General features: G+C 47.6%; 16 non-coding genes across 16 annotated transcripts; all 16 read left to right on the plus strand.

The window, feature by feature from the left end:
• Positions 1-1203: 1203 nt before the first annotated feature.
• Positions 1204-1394, plus strand: LOC142697095 (U2 spliceosomal RNA). The gene has a single exon (XR_012864923.1). It is a non-coding gene; the product is annotated as a U2 spliceosomal RNA (small nuclear RNA).
• A 1288-nt stretch (positions 1395-2682) lies between these two features.
• LOC142697109 (U2 spliceosomal RNA) lies at positions 2683-2873 on the plus strand. Its single transcript, XR_012864935.1, has one exon. It is a non-coding gene; the product is annotated as a U2 spliceosomal RNA (small nuclear RNA).
• A 1284-nt stretch (positions 2874-4157) lies between these two features.
• LOC142697121 (U2 spliceosomal RNA) lies at positions 4158-4348 on the plus strand. Its single transcript, XR_012864946.1, has one exon. It is a non-coding gene; the product is annotated as a U2 spliceosomal RNA (small nuclear RNA).
• A 1316-nt stretch (positions 4349-5664) lies between these two features.
• LOC142697133 (U2 spliceosomal RNA) lies at positions 5665-5855 on the plus strand. The gene has a single exon (XR_012864957.1). It is a non-coding gene; the product is annotated as a U2 spliceosomal RNA (small nuclear RNA).
• A 1300-nt stretch (positions 5856-7155) lies between these two features.
• LOC142697146 (U2 spliceosomal RNA) lies at positions 7156-7346 on the plus strand. Its single transcript, XR_012864968.1, has one exon. It is a non-coding gene; the product is annotated as a U2 spliceosomal RNA (small nuclear RNA).
• A 1304-nt stretch (positions 7347-8650) lies between these two features.
• Positions 8651-8841, plus strand: LOC142697158 (U2 spliceosomal RNA). The gene has a single exon (XR_012864979.1). It is a non-coding gene; the product is annotated as a U2 spliceosomal RNA (small nuclear RNA).
• Positions 8842-10117: 1276 nt separating this feature from the next.
• Positions 10118-10308, plus strand: LOC142696525 (U2 spliceosomal RNA). Its single transcript, XR_012864412.1, has one exon. It is a non-coding gene; the product is annotated as a U2 spliceosomal RNA (small nuclear RNA).
• Positions 10309-11596: 1288 nt separating this feature from the next.
• LOC142696546 (U2 spliceosomal RNA) lies at positions 11597-11787 on the plus strand. Its single transcript, XR_012864431.1, has one exon. It is a non-coding gene; the product is annotated as a U2 spliceosomal RNA (small nuclear RNA).
• A 1292-nt stretch (positions 11788-13079) lies between these two features.
• Positions 13080-13270, plus strand: LOC142696537 (U2 spliceosomal RNA). Its single transcript, XR_012864423.1, has one exon. It is a non-coding gene; the product is annotated as a U2 spliceosomal RNA (small nuclear RNA).
• Positions 13271-14566: 1296 nt separating this feature from the next.
• LOC142696549 (U2 spliceosomal RNA) lies at positions 14567-14757 on the plus strand. The gene has a single exon (XR_012864434.1). It is a non-coding gene; the product is annotated as a U2 spliceosomal RNA (small nuclear RNA).
• A 1289-nt stretch (positions 14758-16046) lies between these two features.
• Positions 16047-16237, plus strand: LOC142696561 (U2 spliceosomal RNA). Its single transcript, XR_012864445.1, has one exon. It is a non-coding gene; the product is annotated as a U2 spliceosomal RNA (small nuclear RNA).
• A 1272-nt stretch (positions 16238-17509) lies between these two features.
• Positions 17510-17700, plus strand: LOC142696573 (U2 spliceosomal RNA). The gene has a single exon (XR_012864456.1). It is a non-coding gene; the product is annotated as a U2 spliceosomal RNA (small nuclear RNA).
• Positions 17701-18996: 1296 nt separating this feature from the next.
• LOC142696586 (U2 spliceosomal RNA) lies at positions 18997-19187 on the plus strand. The gene has a single exon (XR_012864468.1). It is a non-coding gene; the product is annotated as a U2 spliceosomal RNA (small nuclear RNA).
• A 1288-nt stretch (positions 19188-20475) lies between these two features.
• Positions 20476-20666, plus strand: LOC142696597 (U2 spliceosomal RNA). Its single transcript, XR_012864478.1, has one exon. It is a non-coding gene; the product is annotated as a U2 spliceosomal RNA (small nuclear RNA).
• A 1288-nt stretch (positions 20667-21954) lies between these two features.
• Positions 21955-22145, plus strand: LOC142696599 (U2 spliceosomal RNA). Its single transcript, XR_012864479.1, has one exon. It is a non-coding gene; the product is annotated as a U2 spliceosomal RNA (small nuclear RNA).
• Positions 22146-23441: 1296 nt separating this feature from the next.
• LOC142696611 (U2 spliceosomal RNA) lies at positions 23442-23632 on the plus strand. Its single transcript, XR_012864490.1, has one exon. It is a non-coding gene; the product is annotated as a U2 spliceosomal RNA (small nuclear RNA).
• Positions 23633-23929: the final 297 nt, after the last annotated feature.

The raw sequence follows: 23929 nt of genomic DNA on the forward strand, positions 1-23929 counted from the left end.
AATCCCATTATTTCAACACCTGTTGGACAATGCATGAGTGATAATGAGCTCATTGATTAAATGCAATTAATGAATAGATTGCCACCTCTTGTTGTGTGTCGTCTGTGTTTCTGTGTTTCCGGCATTTCACATTGGAACACCTCATTCACCTTCCTTGTCTTCTCTCCGCCCTCCCTTTTAGGTAAGTTAAAGAGCTGCACCTGAGCCAGCCACTGATTGATTGATTGATTGATTGATTGATTGATTGATTGATTGATTGATTGATGCAGCACAACAGTCAAATAGTGGAGTGGAGTAGGGGAACAGCAAACAGCCAATAAAGCAGCCCGCCCGCTCGCCTGCCCGCCACAATGGACCTACCTGTGTACACTAGATGGATGTGATGGAATGTACTGTCGTCCCTACATTTCAAGAAGAAGTAAGAATTGCAGTTGCAACAAAGCCTTGCTTGCCTACAAAGAGAGCAGCAATTTGGATTTGTTACTATGTTACCTAGAAGAATAACAAACTGTGCAAGGATGGAGGTTGTAGGAGCAAGGAGAAGTTGTCTGTAAAGTTGGTGGATGCCTATTTTCCATTTTGCAGTCCCTTGTCTCCCTCTTGTGGCCTCCTGGAGGCAACTAGCTGTGCAAAAAAAAGACAGCCTGGCGGCCGGCTGTTGCAGTGTTGCCCTCTCAGGCAACACTGAGTGACTGACTGAGCCTCACCGTCTTATATAAAGTTCAGACGGAACTTTGCACGTGTCATAGTGGAGCCCTCAGGATTCCAGAGCCAGCTTTCTGACATCATAATGGGGCCTCAGAGATAAAAGCCTGGGCCCAGGCAGTGTTGGTCAGTGCTGCTCAGCAGGCAGCACTGGACTGGACTGGATTACAGCTGATACAAGGTGTGAAGGAACAAGGGGTGGCTGTGGGCATGCACTTGCTGCCGCTGCCAGTGTTTATCTGCATGGCAGCAGGGCATTTGGGCGTTGCCAGGAAGGCGTTTTTATGTAGATTCCTCCTCTTTCAGCACTGCATTGTGGTGCAAGCAAAAGAAGCAAATCCTGTCTGGCTTCCTCTCCGGCCTTTATTCACCTCCCGTGTAGCTGTGAGTGTGTGAGCCTGCAGGGCCCCATGGAATTGCCTAGAAGTAGGCTGAATCGCTGCAAGGGCTGAACAGCAGTATCGGGCAGGCTCGGGCAACGCGCGGCCCGTTCGGGTTATCGCTTCTCGGCCTTTTGGCTAAGATCAAGTGTAGTATCTGTTCTTATCAGTTTAATATCTGATACGTCCCCTATCTGGGGACCATATATTAAATGGATTTTTAGAACAGGGAGATGGAAATAGAGCTTGCTCTGTCCACTCCACGCATTGACCTGGTATTGCAGTATTTCCAGGACCGGTGCACCCTTTCCTTATGTGTTGACTAAAAGCAGATTCCAAAAGTGTTTTTTGTCTTTGCTATTGTTTCTGTCTTTCTGAAGGGATCTCCCCTTTTAATCCCATTATTTCAACACCTGTTGGACAATGCATGAGTGATAATGAGCTCATTGATTAAATGCAATTAATGAATAGATTGCCACCTCTTGTTGTGTGTCGTCTGTGTTTCTGTGTTTCCGGCATTTCACATTGGAACACCTCATTCACCTTCCTTGTCTTCTCTCCGCCCTCCCTTTTAGGTAAGTTAAAGAGCTGCACCTGAGCCAGCCACTGATTGATTGATTGATTGATTGATTGATTGATTGATTGATTGATTGATTGATGCAGCACAACAGTCAAATAGTGGAGTGGAGTAGGGGAACAGCAAACAGCCAATAAAGCAGCCCGCCCGCTCGCCTGCCCGCCACAATGGACCTACCTGTGTACACTAGATGGATGTGATGGAATGTACTGTCGTCCCTACATTTCAAGAAGAAGTAAGAATTGCAGTTGCAACAAAGCCTTGCTTGCCTACAAAGAGAGCAGCAATTTGGATTTGTTACTATGTTACCTAGAAGAATAACAAACTGTGCAAGGATGGAGGTTGTAGGAGCAAGGAGAAGTTGTCTGTAAAGTTGGTGGATGCCTATTTTCCATTTTGCAGTCCCTTGTCTCCCTCTTGTGGCCTCCTGGAGGCAACTAGCTGTGCAAAAAAAAGACAGCCTGGCGGCCGGCTGTTGCAGTGTTGCCCTCTCAGGCAACACTGAGTGACTGACTGAGCCTCACCGTCTTATATAAAGTTCAGACGGAACTTTGCACGTGTCATAGTGGAGCCCTCAGGATTCCAGAGCCAGCTTTCTGACATCATAATGGGGCCTCAGAGATAAAAGCCTGGGCCCAGGCAGTGTTGGTCAGTGCTGCTCAGCAGGCAGCACTGGACTGGACTGGATTACAGCTGATACAAGGTGTGAAGGAACAAGGGGTGGCTGTGGGCATGCACTTGCTGCCGCTGCCAGTGTTTATCTGCATGGCAGCAGGGCATTTGGGCGTTGCCAGGAAGGCGTTTTTATGTAGATTCCTCCTCTTTCAGCACTGCATTGTGGTGCAAGCAAAAGAAGCAAATCCTGTCTGGCTTCCTCTCCGGCCTTTATTCACCTCCCGTGTAGCTGTGAGTGTGTGAGCCTGCAGGGCCCCATGGAATTGCCTAGAAGTAGGCTGAATCGCTGCAAGGGCTGAACAGCAGTATCGGGCAGGCTCGGGCAACGCGCGGCCCGTTCGGGTTATCGCTTCTCGGCCTTTTGGCTAAGATCAAGTGTAGTATCTGTTCTTATCAGTTTAATATCTGATACGTCCCCTATCTGGGGACCATATATTAAATGGATTTTTAGAACAGGGAGATGGAAATAGAGCTTGCTCTGTCCACTCCACGCATTGACCTGGTATTGCAGTATTTCCAGGACCGGTGCACCCTTTCCTTATGTGTTGACTAAAAGCAGATTCCAAAAGTGTTTTTTGTCTTTGCTATTGTTTCTGTCTTTCTGAAGGGATCTCCCCTTTTAATCCCATTATTTCAACACCTGTTGGACAATGCATGAGTGATAATGAGCTCATTGATTAAATGCAATTAATGAATAGATTGCCACCTCTTGTTGTGTGTCGTCTGTGTTTCTGTGTTTCCGGCATTTCACATTGGAACACCTCATTCACCTTCCTTGTCTTCTCTCCGCCCTCCCTTTTAGGTAAGTTAAAGAGCTGCACCTGAGCCAGCCACTGATTGATTGATTGATTGATTGATTGATTGATTGATTGATTGATTGATGCAGCACAACAGTCAAATAGTGGAGTGGAGTAGGGGAACAGCAAACAGCCAATAAAGCAGCCCGCCCGCTCGCCTGCCCGCCACAATGGACCTACCTGTGTACACTAGATGGATGTGATGGAATGTACTGTCGTCCCTACATTTCAAGAAGAAGTAAGAATTGCAGTTGCAACAAAGCCTTGCTTGCCTACAAAGAGAGCAGCAATTTGGATTTGTTACTATGTTACCTAGAAGAATAACAAACTGTGCAAGGATGGAGGTTGTAGGAGCAAGGAGAAGTTGTCTGTAAAGTTGGTGGATGCCTATTTTCCATTTTGCAGTCCCTTGTCTCCCTCTTGTGGCCTCCTGGAGGCAACTAGCTGTGCAAAAAAAAGACAGCCTGGCGGCCGGCTGTTGCAGTGTTGCCCTCTCAGGCAACACTGAGTGACTGACTGAGCCTCACCGTCTTATATAAAGTTCAGACGGAACTTTGCACGTGTCATAGTGGAGCCCTCAGGATTCCAGAGCCAGCTTTCTGACATCATAATGGGGCCTCAGAGATAAAAGCCTGGGCCCAGGCAGTGTTGGTCAGTGCTGCTCATCAGGCAGCACTGGACTGGACTGGATTACAGCTGATACAAGGTGTGAAGGAACAAGGGGTGGCTGTGGGCATGCACTTGCTGCCGCTGCCAGTGTTTATCTGCATGGCAGCAGGGCATTTGGGCGTTGCCAGGAAGGCGTTTTTATGTAGATTCCTCCTCTTTCAGCACTGCATTGTGGTGCAAGCAAAAGAAGCAAATCCTGTCTGGCTTCCTCTCCGGCCTTTATTCACCTCCCGTGTAGCTGTGAGTGTGTGAGCCTGCAGGGCCCCATGGAATTGCCTAGAAGTAGGCTGAATCGCTGCAAGGGCTGAACAGCAGTATCGGGCAGGCTCGGGCAACGCGCGGCCCGTTCGGGTTATCGCTTCTCGGCCTTTTGGCTAAGATCAAGTGTAGTATCTGTTCTTATCAGTTTAATATCTGATACGTCCCCTATCTGGGGACCATATATTAAATGGATTTTTAGAACAGGGAGATGGAAATAGAGCTTGCTCTGTCCACTCCACGCATTGACCTGGTATTGCAGTATTTCCAGGACCGGTGCACCCTTTCCTTATGTGTTGACTAAAAGCAGATTCCAAAAGTGTTTTTTGTCTTTGCTATTGTTTCTGTCTTTCTGAAAGGATCTCCCCTTTTAATCCCATTATTTCAACACCTGTTGGACAATGCATGAGTGATAATGAGCTCATTGATTAAATGCAATTAATGAATAGATTGCCACCTCTTGTTGTGTGTCGTCTGTGTTTCTGTGTTTCCGGCATTTCACATTGGAACACCTCATTCACCTTCCTTGTCTTCTCTCCGCCCTCCCTTTTAGGTAAGTTAAAGAGCTGCACCTGAGCCAGCCACTGATTGATTGATTGATTGATTGATTGATTGATTGATTGATTGATTGATTGATTGATTGATTGATTGATTGATTGATTGATGCAGCACAACAGTCAAATAGTGGAGTGGAGTAGGGGAACAGCAAACAGCCAATAAAGCAGCCCGCCCGCTCGCCTGCCCGCCACAATGGACCTACCTGTGTACACTAGATGGATGTGATGGAATGTACTGTCGTCCCTACATTTCAAGAAGAAGTAAGAATTGCAGTTGCAACAAAGCCTTGCTTGCCTACAAAGAGAGCAGCAATTTGGATTTGTTACTATGTTACCTAGAAGAATAACAAACTGTGCAAGGATGGAGGTTGTAGGAGCAAGGAGAAGTTGTCTGTAAAGTTGGTGGATGCCTATTTTCCATTTTGCAGTCCCTTGTCTCCCTCTTGTGGCCTCCTGGAGGCAACTAGCTGTGCAAAAAAAAGACAGCCTGGCGGCCGGCTGTTGCAGTGTTGCCCTCTCAGGCAACACTGAGTGACTGACTGAGCCTCACCGTCTTATATAAAGTTCAGACGGAACTTTGCACGTGTCATAGTGGAGCCCTCAGGATTCCAGAGCCAGCTTTCTGACATCATAATGGGGCCTCAGAGATAAAAGCCTGGGCCCAGGCAGTGTTGGTCAGTGCTGCTCAGCAGGCAGCACTGGACTGGACTGGATTACAGCTGATACAAGGTGTGAAGGAACAAGGGGTGGCTGTGGGCATGCACTTGCTGCCGCTGCCAGTGTTTATCTGCATGGCAGCAGGGCATTTGGGCGTTGCCAGGAAGGCGTTTTTATGTAGATTCCTCCTCTTTCAGCACTGCATTGTGGTGCAAGCAAAAGAAGCAAATCCTGTCTGGCTTCCTCTCCGGCCTTTATTCACCTCCCGTGTAGCTGTGAGTGTGTGAGCCTGCAGGGCCCCATGGAATTGCCTAGAAGTAGGCTGAATCGCTGCAAGGGCTGAACAGCAGTATCGGGCAGGCTCGGGCAACGCGCGGCCCGTTCGGGTTATCGCTTCTCGGCCTTTTGGCTAAGATCAAGTGTAGTATCTGTTCTTATCAGTTTAATATCTGATACGTCCCCTATCTGGGGACCATATATTAAATGGATTTTTAGAACAGGGAGATGGAAATAGAGCTTGCTCTGTCCACTCCACGCATTGACCTGGTATTGCAGTATTTCCAGGACCGGTGCACCCTTTCCTTATGTGTTGACTAAAAGCAGATTCCAAAAGTGTTTTTTGTCTTTGCTATTGTTTCTGTCTTTCTGAAGGGATCTCCCCTTTTAATCCCATTATTTCAACACCTGTTGGACAATGCATGAGTGATAATGAGCTCATTGATTAAATGCAATTAATGAATAGATTGCCACCTCTTGTTGTGTGTCGTCTGTGTTTCTGTGTTTCCGGCATTTCACATTGGAACACCTCATTCACCTTCCTTGTCTTCTCTCCGCCCTCCCTTTTAGGTAAGTTAAAGAGCTGCACCTGAGCCAGCCACTGATTGATTGATTGATTGATTGATTGATTGATTGATTGATTGATTGATTGATTGATTGATTGATGCAGCACAACAGTCAAATAGTGGAGTGGAGTAGGGGAACAGCAAACAGCCAATAAAGCAGCCCGCCCGCTCGCCTGCCCGCCACAATGGACCTACCTGTGTACACTAGATGGATGTGATGGAATGTACTGTCGTCCCTACATTTCAAGAAGAAGTAAGAATTGCAGTTGCAACAAAGCCTTGCTTGCCTACAAAGAGAGCAGCAATTTGGATTTGTTACTATGTTACCTAGAAGAATAACAAACTGTGCAAGGATGGAGGTTGTAGGAGCAAGGAGAAGTTGTCTGTAAAGTTGGTGGATGCCTATTTTCCATTTTGCAGTCCCTTGTCTCCCTCTTGTGGCCTCCTGGAGGCAACTAGCTGTGCAAAAAAAAGACAGCCTGGCGGCCGGCTGTTGCAGTGTTGCCCTCTCAGGCAACACTGAGTGACTGACTGAGCCTCACCGTCTTATATAAAGTTCAGACGGAACTTTGCACGTGTCATAGTGGAGCCCTCAGGATTCCAGAGCCAGCTTTCTGACATCATAATGGGGCCTCAGAGATAAAAGCCTGGGCCCAGGCAGTGTTGGTCAGTGCTGCTCAGCAGGCAGCACTGGACTGGACTGGATTACAGCTGATACAAGGTGTGAAGGAACAAGGGGTGGCTGTGGGCATGCACTTGCTGCCGCTGCCAGTGTTTATCTGCATGGCAGCAGGGCATTTGGGCGTTGCCAGGAAGGCGTTTTTATGTAGATTCCTCCTCTTTCAGCACTGCATTGTGGTGCAAGCAAAAGAAGCAAATCCTGTCTGGCTTCCTCTCCGGCCTTTATTCACCTCCCGTGTAGCTGTGAGTGTGTGAGCCTGCAGGGCCCCATGGAATTGCCTAGAAGTAGGCTGAATCGCTGCAAGGGCTGAACAGCAGTATCGGGCAGGCTCGGGCAACGCGCGGCCCGTTCGGGTTATCGCTTCTCGGCCTTTTGGCTAAGATCAAGTGTAGTATCTGTTCTTATCAGTTTAATATCTGATACGTCCCCTATCTGGGGACCATATATTAAATGGATTTTTAGAACAGGGAGATGGAAATAGAGCTTGCTCTGTCCACTCCACGCATTGACCTGGTATTGCAGTATTTCCAGGACCGGTGCACCCTTTCCTTATGTGTTGACTAAAAGCAGATTCCAAAAGTGTTTTTTGTCTTTGCTATTGTTTCTGTCTTTCTGAAGGGATCTCCCCTTTTAATCCCATTATTTCAACACCTGTTGGACAATGCATGAGTGATAATGAGCTCATTGATTAAATGCAATTAATGAATAGATTGCCACCTCTTGTTGTGTGTCGTCTGTGTTTCTGTGTTTCCGGCATTTCACATTGGAACACCTCATTCACCTTCCTTGTCTACTCTCCGCCCTCCCTTTTAGGTAAGTTAAAGAGCTGCACCTGAGCCAGCCACTGATTGATTGATTGATTGATTGATTGATTGATTGATTGATTGATTGATTGATTGATTGATTGATTGATGCAGCACAACAGTCAAATAGTGGAGTGGAGTAGGGGAACAGCAAACAGCCAATAAAGCAGCCCGCCCGCTCGCCTGCCCGCCACAATGGACCTACCTGTGTACACTAGATGGATGTGATGGAATGTACTGTCGTCCCTACATTTCAAGAAGAAGTAAGAATTGCAGTTGCAACAAAGCCTTGCTTGCCTACAAAGAGAGCAGCAATTTGGATTTGTTACTATGTTACCTAGAAGAATAACAAACTGTGCAAGGATGGAGGTTGTAGGAGCAAGGAGAAGTTGTCTGTAAAGTTGGTGGATGCCTATTTTCCATTTTGCAGTCCCTTGTCTCCCTCTTGTGGCCTCCTGGAGGCAACTAGCTGTGCAAAAAAAAGACAGCCTGGCGGCCGGCTGTTGCAGTGTTGCCCTCTCAGGCAACACTGAGTGACTGACTGAGCCTCACCGTCTTATATAAAGTTCAGACGGAACTTTGCACGTGTCATAGTGGAGCCCTCAGGATTCCAGAGCCAGCTTTCTGACATCATAATGGGGCCTCAGAGATAAAAGCCTGGGCCCAGGCAGTGTTGGTCAGTGCTGCTCAGCAGGCAGCACTGGACTGGACTGGATTACAGCTGATACAAGGTGTGAAGGAACAAGGGGTGGCTGTGGGCATGCACTTGCTGCCGCTGCCAGTGTTTATCTGCATGGCAGCAGGGCATTTGGGCGTTGCCAGGAAGACGTTTTTATGTAGATTCCTCCTCTTTCAGCACTGCATTGTGATGCAAGCAAAAGAAGCAAATCCTGTCTGGCTTCCTCTCCGGCCTTTATTCACCTCCCGTGTAGCTGTGAGTGTGTGAGCCTGCAGGGCCCCATGGAATTGCCTAGAAGTAGGCTGAATCGCTGCAAGGGCTGAACAGCAGTATCGGGCAGGCTCGGGCAACGCGCGGCCCGTTCGGGTTATCGCTTCTCGGCCTTTTGGCTAAGATCAAGTGTAGTATCTGTTCTTATCAGTTTAATATCTGATACGTCCCCTATCTGGGGACCATATATTAAATGGATTTTTAGAACAGGGAGATGGAAATAGAGCTTGCTCTGTCCACTCCACGCATTGACCTGGTATTGCAGTATTTCCAGGACCGGTGCACCCTTTCCTTATGTGTTGACTAAAAGCAGATTCCAAAAGTGTTTTTTGTCTTTGCTATTGTTTCTGTCTTTCTGAAGGGATCTCCCCTTTTAATCCCATTATTTCAACACCTGTTGGACAATGCATGAGTGATAATGAGCTCATTGATTAAATGCAATTAATGAATAGATTGCCACCTCTTGTTGTGTGTCGTCTGTGTTTCTGTGTTTCCGGCATTTCACATTGGAACACCTCATTCACCTTCCTTGTCTTCTCTCCGCCCTCCCTTTTAGGTAAGTTAAAGAGCTGCACCTGAGCCAGCCACTGATTGATTGATTGATTGATTGATTGATTGATTGATTGATGCAGCACAACAGTCAAATAGTGGAGTGGAGTAGGGGAACAGCAAACAGCCAATAAAGCAGCCCGCCCGCTCGCCTGCCCGCCACAATGGACCTACCTGTGTACACTAGATGGATGTGATGGAATGTACTGTCGTCCCTACATTTCAAGAAGAAGTAAGAATTGCAGTTGCAACAAAGCCTTGCTTGCCTACAAAGAGAGCAGCAATTTGGATTTGTTACTATGTTACCTAGAAGAATAACAAACTGTGCAAGGATGGAGGTTGTAGGAGCAAGGAGAAGTTGTCTGTAAAGTTGGTGGATGCCTATTTTCCATTTTGCAGTCCCTTGTCTCCCTCTTGTGGCCTCCTGGAGGCAACTAGCTGTGCAAAAAAAAGACAGCCTGGCGGCCGGCTGTTGCAGTGTTGCCCTCTCAGGCAACACTGAGTGACTGACTGAGCCTCACCGTCTTATATAAAGTTCAGACGGAACTTTGCACGTGTCATAGTTGAGCCCTCAGGATTCCAGAGCCAGCTTTCTGACATCATAATGGGGCCTCAGAGATAAAAGCCTGGGCCCAGGCAGTGTTGGTCAGTGCTGCTCAGCAGGCAGCACTGGACTGGACTGGATTACAGCTGATACAAGGTGTGAAGGAACAAGGGGTGGCTGTGGGCATGCACTTGCTGCCGCTGCCAGTGTTTATCTGCATGGCAGCAGGGCATTTGGGCGTTGCCAGGAAGGCGTTTTTATGTAGATTCCTCCTCTTTCAGCACTGCATTGTGGTGCAAGCAAAAGAAGCAAATCCTGTCTGGCTTCCTCTCCGGCCTTTATTCACCTCCCGTGTAGCTGTGAGTGTGTGAGCCTGCAGGGCCCCATGGAATTGCCTAGAAGTAGGCTGAATCGCTGCAAGGGCTGAACAGCAGTATCGGGCAGGCTCGGGCAACGCGCGGCCCGTTCGGGTTATCGCTTCTCGGCCTTTTGGCTAAGATCAAGTGTAGTATCTGTTCTTATCAGTTTAATATCTGATACGTCCCCTATCTGGGGACCATATATTAAATGGATTTTTAGAACAGGGAGATGGAAATAGAGCTTGCTCTGTCCACTCCACGCATTGACCTGGTATTGCAGTATTTCCAGGACCGGTGCACCCTTTCCTTATGTGTTGACTAAAAGCAGATTCCAAAAGTGTTTTTTGTCTTTGCTATTGTTTCTGTCTTTCTGAAGGGATCTCCCCTTTTAATCCCATTATTTCAACACCTGTTGGACAATGCATGAGTGATAATGAGCTCATTGATTAAATGCAATTAATGAATAGATTGCCACCTCTTGTTGTGTGTCGTCTGTGTTTCTGTGTTTCCGGCATTTCACATTGGAACACCTCATTCACCTTCCTTGTCTTCTCTCCGCCCTCCCTTTTAGGTAAGTTAAAGAGCTGCACCTGAGCCAGCCACTGATTGATTGATTGATTGATTGATTGATTGATTGATTGATTGATTGATTGATGCAGCACAACAGTCAAATAGTGGAGTGGAGTAGGGGAACAGCAAACAGCCAATAAAGCAGCCCGCCCGCTCGCCTGCCCGCCACAATGGACCTACCTGTGTACACTAGATGGATGTGATGGAATGTACTGTCGTCCCTACATTTCAAGAAGAAGTAAGAATTGCAGTTGCAACAAAGCCTTGCTTGCCTACAAAGAGAGCAGCAATTTGGATTTGTTACTATGTTACCTAGAAGAATAACAAACTGTGCAAGGATGGAGGTTGTAGGAGCAAGGAGAAGTTGTCTGTAAAGTTGGTGGATGCCTATTTTCCATTTTGCAGTCCCTTGTCTCCCTCTTGTGGCCTCCTGGAGGCAACTAGCTGTGCAAAAAAAAGACAGCCTGGCGGCCGGCTGTTGCAGTGTTGCCCTCTCAGGCAACACTGAGTGACTGACTGAGCCTCACCGTCTTATATAAAGTTCAGACGGAACTTTGCACGTGTCATAGTGGAGCCCTCAGGATTCCAGAGCCAGCTTTCTGACATCATAATGGGGCCTCAGAGATAAAAGCCTGGGCCCAGGCAGTGTTGGTCAGTGCTGCTCAGCAGGCAGCACTGGACTGGACTGGATTACAGCTGATACAAGGTGTGAAGGAACAAGGGGTGGCTGTGGGCATGCACTTGCTGCCGCTGCCAGTGTTTATCTGCATGGCAGCAGGGCATTTGGGCGTTGCCAGGAAGGCGTTTTTATGTAGATTCCTCCTCTTTCAGCACTGCATTGTGGTGCAAGCAAAAGAAGCAAATCCTGTCTGGCTTCCTCTCCGGCCTTTATTCACCTCCCGTGTAGCTGTGAGTGTGTGAGCCTGCAGGGCCCCATGGAATTGCCTAGAAGTAGGCTGAATCGCTGCAAGGGCTGAACAGCAGTATCGGGCAGGCTCGGGCAACGCGCGGCCCGTTCGGGTTATCGCTTCTCGGCCTTTTGGCTAAGATCAAGTGTAGTATCTGTTCTTATCAGTTTAATATCTGATAAGTCCCCTATCTGGGGACCATATATTAAATGGATTTTTAGAACAGGGAGATGGAAATAGAGCTTGCTCTGTCCACTCCACGCATTGACCTGGTATTGCAGTATTTCCAGGACCGGTGCACCCTTTCCTTATGTGTTGACTAAAAGCAGATTCCAAAAGTGTTTTTTGTCTTTGCTATTGTTTCTGTCTTTCTGAAGGGATCTCCCCTTTTAATCCCATTATTTCAACACCTGTTGGACAATGCATGAGTGATAATGAGCTCATTGATTAAATGCAATTAATGAATAGATTGCCACCTCTTGTTGTGTGTCGTCTGTGTTTCCGGCATTTCACATTGGAACACCTCATTCACCTTCCTTGTCTTCTCTCCGCCCTCCCTTTTAGGTAAGTTAAAGAGCTGCACCTGAGCCAGCCACTGATTGATTGATTGATTGATTGATTGATTGATTGATTGATTGATTGATTGATTGATTGATTGATGCAGCACAACAGTCAAATAGTGGAGTGGAGTAGGGGAACAGCAAACAGCCAATAAAGCAGCCCGCCCGCTCGCCTGCCCGCCACAATGGACCTACCTGTGTACACTAGATGGATGTGATGGAATGTACTGTCGTCCCTACATTTCAAGAAGAAGTAAGAATTGCAGTTGCAACAAAGCCTTGCTTGCCTACAAAGAGAGCAGCAATTTGGATTTGTTACTATGTTACCTAGAAGAATAACAAACTGTGCAAGGATGGAGGTTGTAGGAGCAAGGAGAAGTTGTCTGTAAAGTTGGTGGATGCCTATTTTCCATTTTGCAGTCCCTTGTCTCCCTCTTGTGGCCTCCTGGAGGCAACTAGCTGTGCAAAAAAAAGACAGCCTGGCGGCCGGCTGTTGCAGTGTTGCCCTCTCAGGCAACACTGAGTGACTGACTGAGCCTCACCGTCTTATATAAAGTTCAGACGGAACTTTGCACGTGTCATAGTGGAGCCCTCAGGATTCCAGAGCCAGCTTTCTGACATCATAATGGGGCCTCAGAGATAAAAGCCTGGGCCCAGGCAGTGTTGGTCAGTGCTGCTCAGCAGGCAGCACTGGACTGGACTGGATTACAGCTGATACAAGGTGTGAAGGAACAAGGGGTGGCTGTGGGCATGCACTTGCTGCCGCTGCCAGTGTTTATCTGCATGGCAGCAGGGCATTTGGGCGTTGCCAGGAAGGCGTTTTTATGTAGATTCCTCCTCTTTCAGCACTGCATTGTGGTGCAAGCAAAAGAAGCAAATCCTGTCTGGCTTCCTCTCCGGCCTTTATTCACCTCCCGTGTAGCTGTGAGTGTGTGAGCCTGCAGGGCCCCATGGAATTGCCTAGAAGTAGGCTGAATCGCTGCAAGGGCTGAACAGCAGTATCGGGCAGGCTCGGGCAACGCGCGGCCCGTTCGGGTTATCGCTTCTCGGCCTTTTGGCTAAGATCAAGTGTAGTATCTGTTCTTATCAGTTTAATATCTGATACGTCCCCTATCTGGGGACCATATATTAAATGGATTTTTAGAACAGGGAGATGGAAATAGAGCTTGCTCTGTCCACTCCACGCATTGACCTGGTATTGCAGTATTTCCAGGACCGGTGCACCCTTTCCTTATGTGTTGACTAAAAGCAGATTCCAAAAGTGTTTTTTGTCTTTGCTATTGTTTCTGTCTTTCTGAAGGGATCTCCCCTTTTAATCCCATTATTTCAACACCTGTTGGACAATGCATGAGTGATAATGAGCTCATTGATTAAATGCAATTAATGAATAGATTGCCACCTCTTGTTGTGTGTCGTCTGTGTTTCTGTGTTTCCGGCATTTCACATTGGAACACCTCATTCACCTTCCTTGTCTTCTCTCCGCCCTCCCTTTTAGGTAAGTTAAAGAGCTGCACCTGAGCCAGCCACTGATTGATTGATTGATTGATTGATTGATTGATTGATTGATTGATTGATTGATTGATTGATGCAGCACAACAGTCAAATAGTGGAGTGGAGTAGGGGAACAGCAAACAGCCAATAAAGCAGCCCGCCCGCTCGCCTGCCCGCCACAATGGACCTACCTGTGTACACTAGATGGATGTGATGGAATGTACTGTCGTCCCTACATTTCAAGAAGAAGTAAGAATTGCAGTTGCAACAAAGCCTTGCTTGCCTACAAAGAGAGCAGCAATTTGGATTTGTTACTATGTTACCTAGAAGAATAACAAACTGTGCAAGGATGGAGGTTGTAGGAGCAAGGAGAAGTTGTCTGTAAAGTTGGTGGATGCCTATTTTCCATTTTGCAGTCCCTTGTCTCCCTCTTGTGGCCTCCTGGAGGCAACTAGCTGTGCAAAAAAAAGACAGCCTGGCGGCCGGCTGTTGCAGTGTTGCCCTCTCAGGCAACACTGAGTGACTGACTGAGCCTCACCGTCTTATATAAAGTTCAGACGGAACTTTGCACGTGTCATAGTGGAGCCCTCAGGATTCCAGAGCCAGCTTTCTGACATCATAATGGGGCCTCAGAGATAAAAGCCTGGGCCCAGGCAGTGTTGGTCAGTGCTGCTCAGCAGGCAGCACTGGACTGGACTGGATTACAGCTGATACAAGGTGTGAAGGAACAAGGGGTGGCTGTGGGCATGCACTTGCTGCCGCTGCCAGTGTTTATCTGCATGGCAGCAGGGCATTTGGGCGTTGCCAGGAAGGCGTTTTTATGTAGATTCCTCCTCTTTCAGCACTGCATTGTGGTGCAAGCAAAAGAAGCAAATCCTGTCTGGCTTCCTCTCCGGCCTTTATTCACCTCCCGTGTAGCTGTGAGTGTGTGAGCCTGCAGGGCCCCATGGAATTGCCTAGAAGTAGGCTGAATCGCTGCAAGGGCTGAACAGCAGTATCGGGCAGGCTCGGGCAACGCGCGGCCCGTTCGGGTTATCGCTTCTCGGCCTTTTGGCTAAGATCAAGTGTAGTATCTGTTCTTATCAGTTTAATATCTGATACGTCCCCTATCTGGGGACCATATATTAAATGGATTTTTAGAACAGGGAGATGGAAATAGAGCTTGCTCTGTCCACTCCACGCATTGACCTGGTATTGCAGTATTTCCAGGACCGGTGCACCCTTTCCTTATGTGTTGACTAAAAGCAGATTCCAAAAGTGTTTTTTGTCTTTGCTATTGTTTCTGTCTTTCTGAAGGGATCTCCCCTTTTAATCCCATTATTTCAACACCTGTTGGACAATGCATGAGTGATAATGAGCTCATTGATTAAATGCAATTAATGAATAGATTGCCACCTCTTGTTGTGTGTCGTCTGTGTTTCTGTGTTTCCGGCATTTCACATTGGAACACCTCATTCACCTTCCTTGTCTTCTCTCCGCCCTCCCTTTTAGGTAAGTTAAAGAGCTGCACCTGAGCCAGCCACTTGATTGATTGATTGATTGATTGATTGATTGATTGATTGATTGATTGATTGATGCAGCACAACAGTCAAATAGTGGAGTGGAGTAGGGGAACAGCAAACAGCCAATAAAGCAGCCCGCCCGCTCGCCTGCCCGCCACAATGGACCTACCTGTGTACACTAGATGGATGTGATGGAATGTACTGTCGTCCCTACATTTCAAGAAGAAGTAAGAATTGCAGTTGCAACAAAGCCTTGCTTGCCTACAAAGAGAGCAGCAATTTGGATTTGTTACTATGTTACCTAGAAGAAGAACAAACTGTGCAAGGATGGAGGTTGTAGGAGCAAGGAGAAGTTGTCTGTAAAGTTGGTGGATGCCTATTTTCCATTTTGCAGTCCCTTGTCTCCCTCTTGTGGCCTCCTGGAGGCAACTAGCTGTGCAAAAAAAAGACAGCCTGGCGGCCGGCTGTTGCAGTGTTGCCCTCTCAGGCAACACTGAGTGACTGACTGAGCCTCACCGTCTTATATAAAGTTCAGACGGAACTTTGCACGTGTCATAGTGGAGCCCTCAGGATTCCAGAGCCAGCTTTCTGACATCATAATGGGGCCTCAGAGATAAAAGCCTGGGCCCAGGCAGTGTTGGTCAGTGCTGCTCAGCAGGCAGCACTGGACTGGACTGGATTACAGCTGATACAAGGTGTGAAGGAACAAGGGGTGGCTGTGGGCATGCACTTGCTGCCGCTGCCAGTGTTTATCTGCATGGCAGCAGGGCATTTGGGCGTTGCCAGGAAGGCGTTTTTATGTAGATTCCTCCTCTTTCAGCACTGCATTGTGGTGCAAGCAAAAGAAGCAAATCCTGTCTGGCTTCCTCTCCGGCCTTTATTCACCTCCCGTGTAGCTGTGAGTGTGTGAGCCTGCAGGGCCCCATGGAATTGCCTAGAAGTAGGCTGAATCGCTGCAAGGGCTGAACAGCAGTATCGGGCAGGCTCGGGCAACGCGCGGCCCGTTCGGGTTATCGCTTCTCGGCCTTTTGGCTAAGATCAAGTGTAGTATCTGTTCTTATCAGTTTAATATCTGATACGTCCCCTATCTGGGGACCATATATTAAATGGATTTTTAGAACAGGGAGATGGAAATAGAGCTTGCTCTGTCCACTCCACGCATTGACCTGGTATTGCAGTATTTCCAGGACCGGTGCACCCTTTCCTTATGTGTTGACTAAAAGCAGATTCCAAAAGTGTTTTTTGTCTTTGCTATTGTTTCTGTCTTTCTGAAGGGATCTCCCCTTTTAATCCCATTATTTCAACACCTGTTGGACAATGCATGAGTGATAATGAGCTCATTGATTAAATGCAATTAATGAATAGATTGCCACCTCTTGTTGTGTGTCGTCTGTGTTTCTGTGTTTCCGGCATTTCACATTGGAACACCTCATTCACCTTCCTTGTCTTCTCTCCGCCCTCCCTTTTAGGTAAGTTAAAGAGCTGCACCTGAGCCAGCCACTGATTGATTGATTGATTGATTGATTGATTGATTGATTGATTGATTGATGCAGCACAACAGTCAAATAGTGGAGTGGAGTAGGGGAACAGCAAACAGCCAATAAAGCAGCCCGCCCGCCACAATGGACCTACCTGTGTACACTAGATGGATGTGATGGAATGTACTGTCGTCCCTACATTTCAAGAAGAAGTAAGAATTGCAGTTGCAACAAAGCCTTGCTTGCCTACAAAGAGAGCAGCAATTTGGATTTGTTACTATGTTACCTAGAAGAATAACAAACTGTGCAAGGATGGAGGTTGTAGGAGCAAGGAGAAGTTGTCTGTAAAGTTGGTGGATGCCTATTTTCCATTTTGCAGTCCCTTGTCTCCCTCTTGTGGCCTCCTGGAGGCAACTAGCTGTGCAAAAAAAAGACAGCCTGGCGGCCGGCTGTTGCAGTGTTGCCCTCTCAGGCAACACTGAGTGACTGACTGAGCCTCACCGTCTTATATAAAGTTCAGACGGAACTTTGCACGTGTCATAGTGGAGCCCTCAGGATTCCAGAGCCAGCTTTCTGACATCATAATGGGGCCTCAGAGATAAAAGCCTGGGCCCAGGCAGTGTTGGTCAGTGCTGCTCAGCAGGCAGCACTGGACTGGACTGGATTACAGCTGATACAAGGTGTGAAGGAACAAGGGGTGGCTGTGGGCATGCACTTGCTGCCGCTGCCAGTGTTTATCTGCATGGCAGCAGGGCATTTGGGCGTTGCCAGGAAGGCGTTTTTATGTAGATTCCTCCTCTTTCAGCACTGCATTGTGGTGCAAGCAAAAGAAGCAAATCCTGTCTGGCTTCCTCTCCGGCCTTTATTCACCTCCCGTGTAGCTGTGAGTGTGTGAGCCTGCAGGGCCCCATGGAATTGCCTAGAAGTAGGCTGAATCGCTGCAAGGGCTGAACAGCAGTATCGGGCAGGCTCGGGCAACGCGCGGCCCGTTCGGGTTATCGCTTCTCGGCCTTTTGGCTAAGATCAAGTGTAGTATCTGTTCTTATCAGTTTAATATCTGATACGTCCCCTATCTGGGGACCATATATTAAATGGATTTTTAGAACAGGGAGATGGAAATAGAGCTTGCTCTGTCCACTCCACGCATTGACCTGGTATTGCAGTATTTCCAGGACCGGTGCACCCTTTCCTTATGTGTTGACTAAAAGCAGATTCCAAAAGTGTTTTTTGTCTTTGCTATTGTTTCTGTCTTTCTGAAGGGATCTCCCCTTTTAATCCCATTATTTCAACACCTGTTGGACAATGCATGAGTGATAATGAGCTCATTGATTAAATGCAATTAATGAATAGATTGCCACCTCTTGTTGTGTGTCGTCTGTGTTTCTGTGTTTCCGGCATTTCACATTGGAACACCTCATTCACCTTCCTTGTCTTCTCTCCGCCCTCCCTTTTAGGTAAGTTAAAGAGCTGCACCTGAGCCAGCCACTGATTGATTGATTGATTGATTGATTGATTGATTGATTGATTGATTGATTGATTGATTGATGCAGCACAACAGTCAAATAGTGGAGTGGAGTAGGGGAACAGCAAACAGCCAATAAAGCAGCCCGCCCGCTCGCCTGCCCGCCACAATGGACCTACCTGTGTACACTAGATGGATGTGATGGAATGTACTGTCGTCCCTACATTTCAAGAAGAAGTAAGAATTGCAGTTGCAACAAAGCCTTGCTTGCCTACAAAGAGAGCAGCAATTTGGATTTGTTACTATGTTACCTAGAAGAATAACAAACTGTGCAAGGATGGAGGTTGTAGGAGCAAGGAGAAGTTGTCTGTAAAGTTGGTGGATGCCTATTTTCCATTTTGCAGTCCCTTGTCTCCCTCTTGTGGCCTCCTGGAGGCAACTAGCTGTGCAAAAAAAAGACAGCCTGGCGGCCGGCTGTTGCAGTGTTGCCCTCTCAGGCAACACTGAGTGACTGACTGAGCCTCACCGTCTTATATAAAGTTCAGACGGAACTTTGCACGTGTCATAGTGGAGCCCTCAGGATTCCAGAGCCAGCTTTCTGACATCATAATGGGGCCTCAGAGATAAAAGCCTGGGCCCAGGCAGTGTTGGTCAGTGCTGCTCAGCAGGCAGCACTGGACTGGACTGGATTACAGCTGATACAAGGTGTGAAGGAACAAGGGGTGGCTGTGGGCATGCACTTGCTGCCGCTGCCAGTGTTTATCTGCATGGCAGCAGGGCATTTGGGCGTTGCCAGGAAGGCGTTTTTATGTAGATTCCTCCTCTTTCAGCACTGCATTGTGGTGCAAGCAAAAGAAGCAAATCCTGTCTGGCTTCCTCTCCGGCCTTTATTCACCTCCCGTGTAGCTGTGAGTGTGTGAGCCTGCAGGGCCCCATGGAATTGCCTAGAAGTAGGCTGAATCGCTGCAAGGGCTGAACAGCAGTATCGGGCAGGCTCGGGCAACGCGCGGCCCGTTCGGGTTATCGCTTCTCGGCCTTTTGGCTAAGATCAAGTGTAGTATCTGTTCTTATCAGTTTAATATCTGATACGTCCCCTATCTGGGGACCATATATTAAATGGATTTTTAGAACAGGGAGATGGAAATAGAGCTTGCTCTGTCCACTCCACGCATTGACCTGGTATTGCAGTATTTCCAGGACCGGTGCACCCTTTCCTTATGTGTTGACTAAAAGCAGATTCCAAAAGTGTTTTTTGTCTTTGCTATTGTTTCTGTCTTTCTGAAGGGATCTCCCCTTTTAATCCCATTATTTCAACACCTGTTGGACAATGCATGAGTGATAATGAGCTCATTGATTAAATGCAATTAATGAATAGATTGCCACCTCTTGTTGTGTGTCGTCTGTGTTTCTGTGTTTCCGGCATTTCACATTGGAACACCTCATTCACCTTCCTTGTCTTCTCTCCGCCCTCCCTTTTAGGTAAGTTAAAGAGCTGCACCTGAGCCAGCCACTGATTGATTGATTGATTGATTGATTGATTGATTGATTGATTGATTGATTGATGCAGCACAACAGTCAAATAGTGGAGTGGAGTAGGGGAACAGCAAACAGCCAATAAAGCAGCCCGCCCGCTCGCCTGCCCGCCACAATGGACCTACCTGTGTACACTAGATGGATGTGATGGAATGTACTGTCGTCCCTACATTTCAAGAAGAAGTAAGAATTGCAGTTGCAACAAAGCCTTGCTTGCCTACAAAGAGAGCAGCAATTTGGATTTGTTACTATGTTACCTAGAAGAATAACAAACTGTGCAAGGATGGAGGTTGTAGGAGCAAGGAGAAGTTGTCTGTAAAGTTGGTGGATGCCTATTTTCCATTTTGCAGTCCCTTGTCTCCCTCTTGTGGCCTCCTGGAGGCAACTAGCTGTGCAAAAAAAAGACAGCCTGGCGGCCGGCTGTTGCAGTGTTGCCCTCTCAGGCAACACTGAGTGACTGACTGAGCCTCACCGTCTTATATAAAGTTCAGACGGAACTTTGCACGTGTCATAGTGGAGCCCTCAGGATTCCAGAGCCAGCTTTCTGACATCATAATGGGGCCTCAGAGATAAAAGCCTGGGCCCAGGCAGTGTTGGTCAGTGCTGCTCAGCAGGCAGCACTGGACTGGACTGGATTACAGCTGATACAAGGTGTGAAGGAACAAGGGGTGGCTGTGGGCATGCACTTGCTGCCGCTGCCAGTGTTTATCTGCATGGCAGCAGGGCATTTGGGCGTTGCCAGGAAGGCGTTTTTATGTAGATTCCTCCTCTTTCAGCACTGCATTGTGGTGCAAGCAAAAGAAGCAAATCCTGTCTGGCTTCCTCTCCGGCCTTTATTCACCTCCCGTGTAGCTGTGAGTGTGTGAGCCTGCAGGGCCCCATGGAATTGCCTAGAAGTAGGCTGAATCGCTGCAAGGGCTGAACAGCAGTATCGGGCAGGCTCGGGCAACGCGCGGCCCGTTCGGGTTATCGCTTCTCGGCCTTTTGGCTAAGATCAAGTGTAGTATCTGTTCTTATCAGTTTAATATCTGATACGTCCCCTATCTGGGTACCATATATTAAATGGATTTTTAGAACAGGGAGATGGAAATAGAGCTTGCTCTGTCCACTCCACGCATTGACCTGGTATTGCAGTATTTCCAGGACCGGTGCACCCTTTCCTTATGTGTTGACTAAAAGCAGATTCCAAAAGTGTTTTTTGTCTTTGCTATTGTTTCTGTCTTTCTGAAGGGATCTCCCCTTTTAATCCCATTATTTCAACACCTGTTGGACAATGCATGAGTGATAATGAGCTCATTGATTAAATGCAATTAATGAATAGATTGCCACCTCTTGTTGTGTGTCGTCTGTGTTTCTGTGTTTCCGGCATTTCACATTGGAACACCTCATTCACCTTCCTTGTCTTCTCTCCGCCCTCCCTTTTAGGTAAGTTAAAGAGCTGCACCTGAGCCAGCCACTGATTGATTGATTGATTGATTGATTGATTGATTGATTGATTGATTGATTGATGCAGCACAACAGTCAAATAGTGGAGTGGAGTAGGGGAACAGCAAACAGCCAATAAAGCAGCCCGCCCGCTCGCCTGCCCGCCACAATGGACCTACCTGTGTACACTAGATGGATGTGATGGAATGTACTGTCGTCCCTACATTTCAAGAAGAAGTAAGAATTGCAGTTGCAACAAAGCCTTGCTTGCCTACAAAGAGAGCAGCAATTTGGATTTGTTACTATGTTACCTAGAAGAATAACAAACTGTGCAAGGATGGAGGTTGTAGGAGCAAGGAGAAGTTGTCTGTAAAGTTGGTGGATGCCTATTTTCCATTTTGCAGTCCCTTGTCTCCCTCTTGTGGCCTCCTGGAGGCAACTAGCTGTGCAAAAAAAAGACAGCCTGGCGGCCGGCTGTTGCAGTGTTGCCCTCTCAGGCAACACTGAGTGACTGACTGAGCCTCACCGTCTTATATAAAGTTCAGACGGAACTTTGCACGTGTCATAGTGGAGCCCTCAGGATTCCAGAGCCAGCTTTCTGACATCATAATGGGGCCTCAGAGATAAAAGCCTGGGCCCAGGCAGTGTTGGTCAGTGCTGCTCAGCAGGCAGCACTGGACTGGACTGGATTACAGCTGATACAAGGTGTGAAGGAACAAGGGGTGGCTGTGGGCATGCACTTGCTGCCGCTGCCAGTGTTTATCTGCATGGCAGCAGGGCATTTGGGCGTTGCCAGGAAGGCGTTTTTATGTAGATTCCTCCTCTTTCAGCACTGCATTGTGGTGCAAGCAAAAGAAGCAAATCCTGTCTGGCTTCCTCTCCGGCCTTTATTCACCTCCCGTGTAGCTGTGAGTGTGTGAGCCTGCAGGGCCCCATGGAATTGCCTAGAAGTAGGCTGAATCGCTGCAAGGGCTGAACAGCAGTATCGGGCAGGCTCGGGCAACGCGCGGCCCGTTCGGGTTATCGCTTCTCGGCCTTTTGGCTAAGATCAAGTGTAGTATCTGTTCTTATCAGTTTAATATCTGATACGTCCCCTATCTGGGGACCATATATTAAATGGATTTTTAGAACAGGGAGATGGAAATAGAGCTTGCTCTGTCCACTCCACGCATTGACCTGGTATTGCAGTATTTCCAGGACCGGTGCACCCTTTCCTTATGTGTTGACTAAAAGCAGATTCCAAAAGTGTTTTTTGTCTTTGCTATTGTTTCTGTCTTTCTGAAGGGATCTCCCCTTTTAATCCCATTATTTCAACACCTGTTGGACAATGCATGAGTGATAATGAGCTCATTGATTAAATGCAATTAATGAATAGATTGCCACCTCTTGTTGTGTGTCGTCTGTGTTTCTGTGTTTCCGGCATTTCACATTGGAACACCTCATTCACCTTCCTTGTCTTCTCTCCGCCCTCCCTTTTAGGTAAGTTAAAGAGCTGCACCTGAGCCAGCCACTGATTGATTGATTGATTGATTGATTGATTGATTGATTGATTGATTGATTGATTGATTGATGCAGCACAACAGTCAAATAGTGGAGTGGAGTAGGGGAACAGCAAACAGCCAATAAAGCAGCCCGCCCGCTCGCCTGCCCGCCACAATGGACCTACCTGTGTACACTAGATGGATGTGATGGAATGTACTGTCGTCCCTACATTTCAAGAAGAAGTAAGAATTGCAGTTGCAACAAAGCCTTGCTTGCCTACAAAGAGAGCAGCAATTTGGATTTGTTACTATGTTACCTAGAAGAATAACAAACTGTGCAAGGATGGAGGTTGTAGGAGCAAGGAGAAGTTGTCTGTAAAGTTGGTGGATGCCTATTTTCCATTTTGCAGTCCCTTGTCTCCCTCTTGTGGCCTCCTGGAGGCAACTAGCTGTGCAAAAAAAAGACAGCCTGGCGGCCGGCTGTTGCAGTGTTGCCCTCTCAGGCAACACTGAGTGACTGACTGAGCCTCACCGTCTTATATAAAGTTCAGACGGAACTTTGCACGTGTCATAGTGGAGCCCTCAGGATTCCAGAGCCAGCTTTCTGACATCATAATGGGGCCTCAGAGATAAAAGCCTGGGCCCAGGCAGTGTTGGTCAGTGCTGCTCAGCAGGCAGCACTGGACTGGACTGGATTACAGCTGATACAAGGTGTGAAGGAACAAGGGGTGGCTGTGGGCATGCACTTGCTGCCGCTGCCAGTGTTTATCTGCATGGCAGCAGGGCATTTGGGCGTTGCCAGGAAGGCGTTTTTATGTAGATTCCTCCTCTTTCAGCACTGCATTGTGGTGCAAGCAAAAGAAGCAAATCCTGTCTGGCTTCCTCTCCGGCCTTTATTCACCTCCCGTGTAGCTGTGAGTGTGTGAGCCTGCAGGGCCCCATGGAATTGCCTAGAAGTAGGCTGAATCGCTGCAAGGGCTGAACAGCAGTATCGGGCAGGCTCGGGCAACGCGCGGCCCGTTCGGGTTATCGCTTCTCGGCCTTTTGGCTAAGATCAAGTGTAGTATCTGTTCTTATCAGTTTAATATCTGATACGTCCCCTATCTGGGGACCATATATTAAATGGATTTTTAGAACAGGGAGATGGAAATAGAGCTTGCTCTGTCCACTCCACGCATTGACCTGGTATTGCAGTATTTCCAGGACCGGTGCACCCTTTCCTTATGTGTTGACTAAAAGCAGATTCCAAAAGTGTTTTTTGTCTTTGCTATTGTTTCTGTCTTTCTGAAGGGATCTCCCCTTTTAATCCCATTATTTCAACACCTGTTGGACAATGCATGAGTGATAATGAGCTCATTGATTAAATGCAATTAATGAATAGATTGCCACCTCTTGTTGTGTGTCTTCTGTGTTTCCGGCATTTCACATTGGAACACCTCATTCACCTTCCTTGTCTTCTCTCCGCCCTCCCTTTTAGGTAAGTTAAAGAGCTGCACCTGAGCCAGCCACTGATTGA

The sequence above is a fragment of the Rhinoderma darwinii genome (assembly GCF_050947455.1).
Source record: "Rhinoderma darwinii isolate aRhiDar2 chromosome 5 unlocalized genomic scaffold, aRhiDar2.hap1 SUPER_5_unloc_7, whole genome shotgun sequence".
Lineage (NCBI taxonomy): Eukaryota > Metazoa > Chordata > Amphibia > Anura > Rhinodermatidae > Rhinoderma > Rhinoderma darwinii.